The sequence below is a fragment of the Orcinus orca genome, chromosome 4 (genome assembly GCF_937001465.1).
Source record: "Orcinus orca chromosome 4, mOrcOrc1.1, whole genome shotgun sequence".
NCBI lineage: Eukaryota > Metazoa > Chordata > Mammalia > Artiodactyla > Delphinidae > Orcinus > Orcinus orca.
Window position 1 is genome coordinate 149,849,756 of NC_064562.1, and position 8,986 is coordinate 149,858,741.

At 47.5% G+C, this 8,986-nt stretch overlaps 1 non-coding gene across 1 annotated transcript; it reads left to right on the forward strand.

The window, feature by feature from the left end:
* Positions 1-8,528: 8,528 nt before the first annotated feature.
* Positions 8,529-8,635, forward strand: LOC117199602 (U6 spliceosomal RNA). Its single transcript, XR_004480875.1, has one exon. It is a non-coding gene; the product is annotated as a U6 spliceosomal RNA (small nuclear RNA).
* Positions 8,636-8,986: the final 351 nt, after the last annotated feature.

The following is an 8,986-nucleotide window of genomic DNA, read 5'->3' on the forward strand; positions in this document are numbered from 1 at the left end:
TGGTCCTGGTAATGGCAAACTGTCGGAAAGAACCCGTCAAGTGTCTGATTTAAAACTCCTCCCTTGGGATAATCTCTCATTATGGATCTTAATTGCTTTCCATTCAAGAGAGAGGCTGAACTGACGTCAACTCCTATGGTCATTTATCATCACAGAGTAGCTCAGGAAAATAGCTGCTTCCCCTTAGAGCACCAAGGGGACCCCAGACACGAATGACCCTCCTGCTCCTTTTTCATTCATTTCATTGTTGCTGATTTGGGGTATTTTGGCTAATTTATTAAACAGCTAGTGGGACTTCCCTGGTGGTCCAGTGGCTAAGACTCCACACTCCCAATGCAGGGGGCCCGGGTTTGATCCCTGGTTGGGGAACTAGATCCCACAAGCCACAACTAAGAGTTCAAATGCCACAACTAAAGATCCCACGCGCTGCAACTAAAGATCCCACGTGCCGCAATTAAAGATCCCACGTGCCGCAACTAAGACCCAGTGCAGCCAAATAAGTAAACAAATCTTAAAAAAAAAAAAACAGCTAGTAAGATCTAAATCCTGAGACCCAGATGTGTCAAAAGTAGTAAATGTACATTGAATATTATGTGATTTGCTGGAAGTGATTGTTTTCCTTCATTGTAATATGTGAAATCACTTCCATCCATCTGGTACATTAAAATAGTAAAGCTTATAGATGTTCATAAAAGGTAGGACTTTTCCAATGAGCTGTTTTATCTATATCTTATTTCCTAATCCTATTATCTTTCTCCATAGATTGTCAAACTTTAAGGACCACTGAAGTCACCATACAGATGCCTTCATTACATTAAAAATGGCTTCCCAAGCAAAGGCTGAGCTCTGAAACACTGCCCTTTAGAGTTTCTCAAATGGTGGCTTTTCTCAGCCTTGACGCCTTCATTTTGACTGATGGCAAAACTGATGTAAGGAAAGACTTCTATTGAGTTTACTTCTTTAAGTGACTTGTTTTTTAAAAAAGAAAAGAAAAGGCCATCTTGCCAGTGAACCCTCTAAGCCTTTTTAATTGCAAAATTCTTTTTTGTGGTGTCACTGACCTAGCCTTAGCAGAGTTCATTTCAGAAATATTCTTCAGAACATCAGTACCAGCACTGGCAACAGAGGCTGAGAAATGTTTCAAGTATCACGACTCCACATTTTTCTCCTGTCTGTGAGGTTCGGGGATTCATCCTGTCTGAATCACGCCTGCCCTTTGTTTATGCATGAATAAGATATTTTAGACACTTGAGGACACAGCATAGACACCAGCCCTTCCTGGAAAACTAAGACCTAGACCTCAACTCAGGGTGAGTACAAAACTGTCCCCAGGGCTGATTAATTCCAAATGCACATAAAGATACATTGGTTAGCAAGCTTCTCCAATTCTCCTATTGGCCCCTAACCTTTAGCAAGACAGAAATGTCACGTATAATGGATCCTAAAATTAATGGCACATTTGGTTTTCAGTTGATCAGAGCAGCTGAGAATGAGGTCAATCTCTTACCTCCTCAAGATAAGAGGTTGTCATTGTTTGAGTACATGTAACATCATCACAGACATTGGGTCTCGGAGAATATCTGATAACTTAGATGCTCAGAATTTGGATCAAAAATAAACATGCAAGAAGCCAGTCAGCCTCATCTCCTAACCCTTGACAGGACTACGCCTAAAGCATCCTGTTCCTGTATCACTTAGGAAAATCTCTTCTTTGCCAGGCTTTGCTCGTTCATTTACAAGCTAACCATTTACTGGGTACCTGTTATTTACAAAACTGGATACAACAAAGTCAGTATTGTAACAGATCTTACATTCTAGTAAAGGAGACAGGCAATAAACGAATACACAAGGGAAAACATGTATGGTAGTGGTTAGTGCTATTTCAAAGGTAAAACAGGAAAATGTAATACAAAAGGACTAGACTACTTTAGTGTGCATTAGTCGCTGAAGCCAGAATGAATATGATGACATTCCGTGAAGATCTTGGCTAGGGGAAGCACGTTCCAGGCAGAGGAAACACCTAGTGCGAAGGCCCTAAGATGGAAGGGAACTTGACGTTTTTAAGACACAGCAAGAGCAGGGCGAGGGAGAAGAGAGAGGTGTGAGATGAGGTCAGACAGGTGGGCAGAGGCCAGATCTCCTAAGGTCCTCAGGACTCTATTGGAGAGCTTCATTTTGACCTAAGTATGATGGGCAGCTATTAGAAGTTTTTAATCAAGGGGGATTTGTGACCTAATTTTTTTTTTTTTAAGAGTACCCTAGCTGTTGCGAGGGGAATGGATTTTGGAGGGCAAAAATGGAAGGAGGGGGACCACTTAGGAGGTGATGGCAGTCGTCCAGGGGAGAGATGATGGAGGTGTTTACTGGGTGGTACTTTGTGAAGATGCAGAGAAGCAAGTTGGGAGAAATGTTATGGAGATAGAATGGCAGGATTTGCTGATGGATTTGATGTGGGGAATGAGAGAGTCAAGAATGTCCCTCTGACTTGGGGCCAGCTCTTACACATGGAACTCGTTCACTTCTTTGGCATCTGAGATTGCGACGTTTCGGCCAAATGACGCCAGACGCGTGACCAATTGCCCTGTACATTTGAAATGCACCAGAGGAAACTGGTATATTTTATGAACTATCATCAGAGCAATCATCACTGTTCCTATTTTCTCCAACAGAGCAATTTTGTTACTTGGAGAGCCTCTCTGCGCACGCCTGCATAAGAGTTATTCTTAACTTAACGTGGTAAGAGTGCATTTCCTCGTCCTGTTCTGGAAGCCGGCAGCCACACGAAATAGACAGTGGCCGGGGGTTCTGTAGGACAATAGACAGGAACATTAGCCATGGCAGTACACAGGATTGCTCAATGGTATACGCAAAGAAAAACCAGTCATCTGAATTGAATTTTCAGCTGGAGCCTAAGAAGCCAAATTTAATCATCCACCTAAAATTATCACAAGTCAATACTTCCTCCCCTCTCCTTGCAAGGGGAAAGAGACTGATGCTTTATTTTTCATTCAAGCAGGTGGCCTTGAGGCAGCTTACCAGCTGGCTGAAATCTAAATACCTTGGCCAAGACAAAAGCCTGTAACATGATTGATTCGTTTCTCATTGTAGAAGAGAACCGCCCCCAGCCAATCAGCATGCAGAGCTGCTATCAGATTATCGTTGAACAAAGCTAAACTCAGAGCTGATAAACGAAGGTGCCCAAACCCCAGGCCGGGATTGGCTGGGGCTTCATCCACCAGTTCAATTCCATTTAATGCATTGATTTCTAACAAGGTTCAATTAGTGTCTTGGTTGTTAAGCCCTGTCTTTCTTTTTCAGACCCTGAATGGGTATCCACACTCCCGGTCCATCATTTCAATATATCTGCCTCAGAGTTGGAATCGGTCTGCCCCCAAGACAGAAGGCGCTTCCTCCAAACCTCTCGGGAGTGTAGACTTCTGAGTAGCATAAGGATTCCTCCCAAACTCCCTTCTATGTCTTCTGGGAGTGAAGAAAACGCCTTGGGCACATCCCATTTGATCGGAAGCCCACAATTACGATTCTATCTGACCATGGTTTGCTGTCCTGCATCCCAAACACCTAGAGAGCAGGAAGTAGGAGGACTTCTCCTGTGGTCCAGTGGTTAAGACTCCGCCTTCCAATGCAGGGGGCCGGGTTCGATCCCTGGTCGCGGAACTAAGATCCCACGTGCCGTGCAGCGTGGCCAAAAGAAAAAAAAAAAAGAGCAAAAAGTAGGACAGCCCATCCAGGGCATCAAACCTGAGTTCTTTGTAGCAGGAACTACCAGGTGAGGGTAGGGCCAGGGCCCACTGCCCCTGCGAGGTAGCACTCCCAAACCTCGGTGGGTTTCCTGCCTCTGTGCTGGAATTCTCTTGGGCATCTACACTATCTTCTGATCTCAAACCCAGTAGGAATAGGAAAATTGAGATTAACAGAGACTCTATCTTAATATGCAGTTGGACAAAGGTTTCAAATGCCACTTGTTCCTGGAGACTTACCAAGCCTAATGGTACCCCAAATTCCTCATGGGTAAGATAAGAAGTATCACAAAGTAACACACTAGACAGAGGGAGGTAAGACAGGGAATTAACCTTCTCCCGAATGGAAATCCCATTCAAGGGTCAGAATAACTCCTTCTGAAACCTCACAATCTAACCGCGTCCCTAAGAAAATCAAAGGATGTCGTTTACCCTTCCAAGAAGCTTGTTTTTTCTTCTTTGTGATTGCTGGTGTCATGGTTTGTAATGTTTGCTACCAGCTTTGATATTTGAGCTTAAGAAGGAAAATAAAAGGTCCTGATAGAAGTTGTCACAGAGGCAAAAGAAGCCAAGTGTGCATTACCCTAACATCTCCTTCCACAAGCTCAGGGTGAGAGCCAAGGTCTTCCTGCCCTGGCACACAAATCCTTCCTCTCCCAGCTCAAGGAGGTCATTTTCCTCCTCAAAACTGAACATCAAACTCGTCAAAAATGTTTCCTTATTGATCAGACAGACAGGCTATTGAAGTTAGAGAGTCATTTGCTGAACTAGGTCCCTCGTTTCAGGGAAAAGCTGAAATTCTAATGGTGCCCCTGCCCGTGAGGTCTGTAACAGATGCCACGTGAGGATGAAGGTTGCAGAGTTAGAGGCACCACCCCCAGCCTCGAACTCTAAGGCCGGTGATTAAAGGTAAAAATACCAGCCATCAGGCAACAGGTCTTAGCAGAGGACAGGGAAGGCAGCTGCAGAGCTGCTCTGGTTCTATGCGCCTGCTCTCCTTCTATGCTTTTAGACAAAAGCGCAGATGCATCTTGTGAGCAACCTAATGGCAGTGACAGAAGAGAAATGTTATTTTTCCAAGGAATCAGAGGAGCCTCGGCTCTGTCCCCAGCGTCCCTGCAGGGGCCCCTCCTCCCAGGCTTCTCCCCCAGCCTGGCAGCACCGCAGCCTTCAGAGACGCTGGGCATTTTTAATATGTGTCCTCCTCCCTCAAGGTGATCAAAGCTCATTAGGGTTCCAGCTACAGGAAAGGAAAACTAGAGAACAGCCCTTCTGTGGTTCTTTTCCACATTAATAAAGGGACAATAAGTGTGCGGATGAGGCGTCAAGCACAGCCTCTGTGGGCACCAAGCAAAGGAGTGAGGGTGTTCATCACAGAGGGGTTGCAGGGCAGCAGCCTGGGGTGGGAAGGATTAGCTCCTGGATTGCCTGAGCAGTTTTCCCAAAATAACATCCTCGTGCGCCCCCTAGAGATGCTGAGGTTGATCTACGGCTCACAATTTGGAAAGACGTCCAAGAGGTGTTAAGTGAAAAAAATACGACGCAGAAGAGTCCATGTAGTAAGATCCCGTTTTTGTAAATAACACAGACATGATTGCACGTCTTCTCTGCCCATGTCATTAGGTGCCTGGGAGAATGCATGGCAGGTGGAAGCAGGAGTTTTCTCTAAGGCATGGTATCATGAAGGCTTTCACTCTTAAATTATCCACGTGACGGTATTTCAAGTTATTAATCAGTGTGTTTCTCCCTCTAACTAGACTGACCAAAACGCTTTACTGGTACCCTGGCGTGAGTCGCACACAACGGAACAAGAAGAACGTCGCAAGTAATCGATGTAGGGCAGGAAGCTCTGGCACAGGCTAACAGAGCAAAGGTTTAAGGCTGAGCGAGACGGGGAGGAAAAGCTCCAGGGGCCCGGGGGAAGATGCAGAGACACGACCAGGGACGCAGACAGTGACAAGGAGAAGCTGTAGCCCATGGGAGGAGGTGTGGCAAGTTCAGGAGTTCAGGAGGCTGACAATAGCTGAGTTCTCTTCTCCTTGCCCCACTGTAAGGTCTACTCATGGCCAAGGGGGGTTTGTCACCCAGTGGCGTCCACCTTGAGGTGACATGCCCCCCAAGTCTACCAAGCACTGCCCCACGCCCGCCTCCCGGGGAAAACCCCTGGCATCTATATTACGGCAGAACTCAACATGACTCAACATTCACTATTTACCAAACCTTAACTCAGAATCAGCTCTCAAGACCTTCCTTCCGTCAACTTTCTAAGAGGGCAATTAGGTGTCTAATTAATGCTCTGAAGGCACCTTTCCCCAGCTACAGGTACACAAGCATGTGTGCACTTACACACACCACACAGCACACACTCATACACATATACACACATAACCCACATGACACACACACACCACATACACAACACACACCACATACACACAAATCACACACATACATACACACACAACCCACACACACACACAAATCACACACACAACACACACACACACGCCTCGTGGAGTCCCTCTCCTTTCCGTTTGCACGCCCATCCCTGGAATACTCATCCCTCCCCCACTTTCATTCCCTTAGCTATTAAATGCTGACTGAATTTCTCTTTGCCTCTTGAAAACAACAGCCTTGTTTTACAGTCCCTTGATGTGCCGCTGTTTGCCTCAGCCCACTTGAATCGGGCAGGATTTTTGAGGACGGTTAGTATTCACCGCACAGTCTCAGCACATGGCCACTGCCCACTGCCTCGGACACAGGATTGGAAATTAACTGCTCCCCTACCAAAGATTCTCACTCACTAACTACCCTGGAACCTAAACATTGTTTCCAGAATGTACACTGTCTCGTTGGAAAGGGTTTTCTCCTATTTCCTGGGAGTGGTTGTAAGAAGACTGCATTAGCAGATTCGCAGAGATTAGATGCTCCTAAGTGACGTTTGCACAGAATGTTATAGTTGACAGAGACCTCTTCACATTTGGTTTTCACCAACAGGATCTCATTCAGTCCTGAAGGAATGAGATATTAGAAAGAGACTCTTTCTGCCTCCATTTCAACTGAGATGGCAAAAAAAAAACCAAAAACTGGTATCTGGTATCAAGATGATTGGGACAGACCTGTCTCAGCAGAATTCACGGATATGATCCCAGAACCCCTTTCACAACTCCTGGCCCCTGGATCCTGAGAAGGATGTGAAAAGAGGGCAAAGGAGCAAGAATTGTGTGAGGGGTTTGGATGACGATATCGATGAAGCCGTATCTTTGGAGAGAGCTACGCTGCTGAGTCTCCAGCAAAACCCCTTGTGGGACAGGTGAGGTGCTGCCCCAGAGCAGAAGGGGACCACAGAGAAAAGCATTCCCTGAAGCTGCATCCTTACATTCTGACCAGAATAAGGAACTCCCAGAAGAAAGAGCAGCTGGAATGTGATCTGCGCTCAGTTTGCTTCCTGGGTGTGACAGCCAACAGCCTGTCTAAGGGAAAAGCTGGAGGCCACTTCTGCTCCCTCACTGCGGGGTCTGTGGCCTCAGCAGCTGGGAAGAGGTAGCAGTTTCTGGTCCTGCTGTGGTCACATCCCAGCTTCTGGGGCCCAGCTGTTGGGAGGTAGATGGTACGTCCCCCAGCCTTGACCTGTGATTCTCCATCACTGAATGGGGTTGCAGTCCAAGGACACAACTGTTCCTCCTTTGAAGATTAGAGACCATGATTTATCTCATCTTGAAGGGAAAGAAGGAGACCTATCTCTTTGTCTGGAGGAGGAGAGCATAGAAGGGAGAGCAGGAGGGGATGGGAGGGGAGGGGAGGGAGGGAAGGGGAGGGGGAGTGGAGGGAGGGGAGGGGAGGGGAGGGAGGGGAGGGAGGGGAGAGAGGGAGGGAGGGGAGAGAGGGAGGGAGGGGAGGGGAGGGGAGGGAGGGGAGGGGAGGGGAGGGGAGGGGAGGGGAGGGGAGGGAGGGAGGGGAGGGGAGGGGAGGGAAGGGGAGGGGAGGGGAGGGAGGGGAGGGGAGGGGAGGGGAGGGGAGGGAGGGAGGGAGGGGAGGGGAGGGGAGGGAAGGGGAGGGGAGGGAGGGAGGGAGGGGAGGGGAGGGAGGGAGGGAGGGGAGGGGAGGGAGGGAGGGGAGGGGAGGGAGGGGAGAGGAGGGGAGGGGAGAGAGGGAGGGAGGGGAGGGGAGGGGAGGGAGGGAGGAGAGGGGAGGGAGGAAGGGGAGGGGAGGGAGGAAGGGGAGGGGAGGGGAGGAAGGGGAGGGGAGGGGAGGGGAGGGGAGGGAAAGGAGGGGAGGGGAGGGGAGGGAAAGGAGGGGAGGGGAGGGAAAGGAGGGGAGGGGAGGGAAAGGAGGGGAGGGGAGGGAGGGGAGGGAAAGGAGGGGAGGGGAGGGAGGGGAGAGGAGGGAGGGGAGAAGTCTTCTGAAGTAACGAAGAGGAACTCCAAACCTAGAACACATGCATCTGCTTCCTATATTGTTCTATTTCTGAAAATGAAGTTTGACAAAAATAGCACGTCAACGGGAGAAGAAACGCTTCTCTCACCTCATTAAGAGCTCCTGTTTTGTCTCTCTCAGAGTCTAAATGAACATGTGCCTCACTGTCCGTGGACATCCCTTTTACGAATGGCCGCACAGGCCGGCACTAAGTGTGAGATGGCTATCTAGCACTGTGGAAGCCAGGAAGGCATCATCCAACTCTGGAGAAGAAAAACATTGACGGAGTAAACGCCTCTTATTTATGATACATGGTAATAAAAACAAACAAAGCTGTTACAAATAATTGTGCCAGTGCGCACTCCAGCAGCACGTATACTAAAACTGGAACGATACAGACAAGATTCGCATGGTCCCTGCACAAGGATGACATGCAAATTCGTGGAGCGTTCCATAGTTTTAAAGAACAAGGTCCTATTGTAAAGCACAGGGAACTGTACTCAATATCCTATAATAAACCACAATGGAAAAGAATATGAAAAATAATATATATATGTATATATAACTGAATCACTTTGATGTACACCTGAAACTAACACAACATTGTAAATCAACTATACTTCAATAAAAATAATAATAACAACTGTGCCACATTCAACTGTGAGAATCTTTGTTTGATTTCTCTGAAAGGAGCAGATTGTCCCCATTTTTGTCATGGAGGTGCGGTGGGTTTTATTTTTTTAATAATTTATCCATTTATTTATTTTTGGCTGCATTGGGTCTTCGTTGCTGCACGTGGGCTTTCTCCAGTT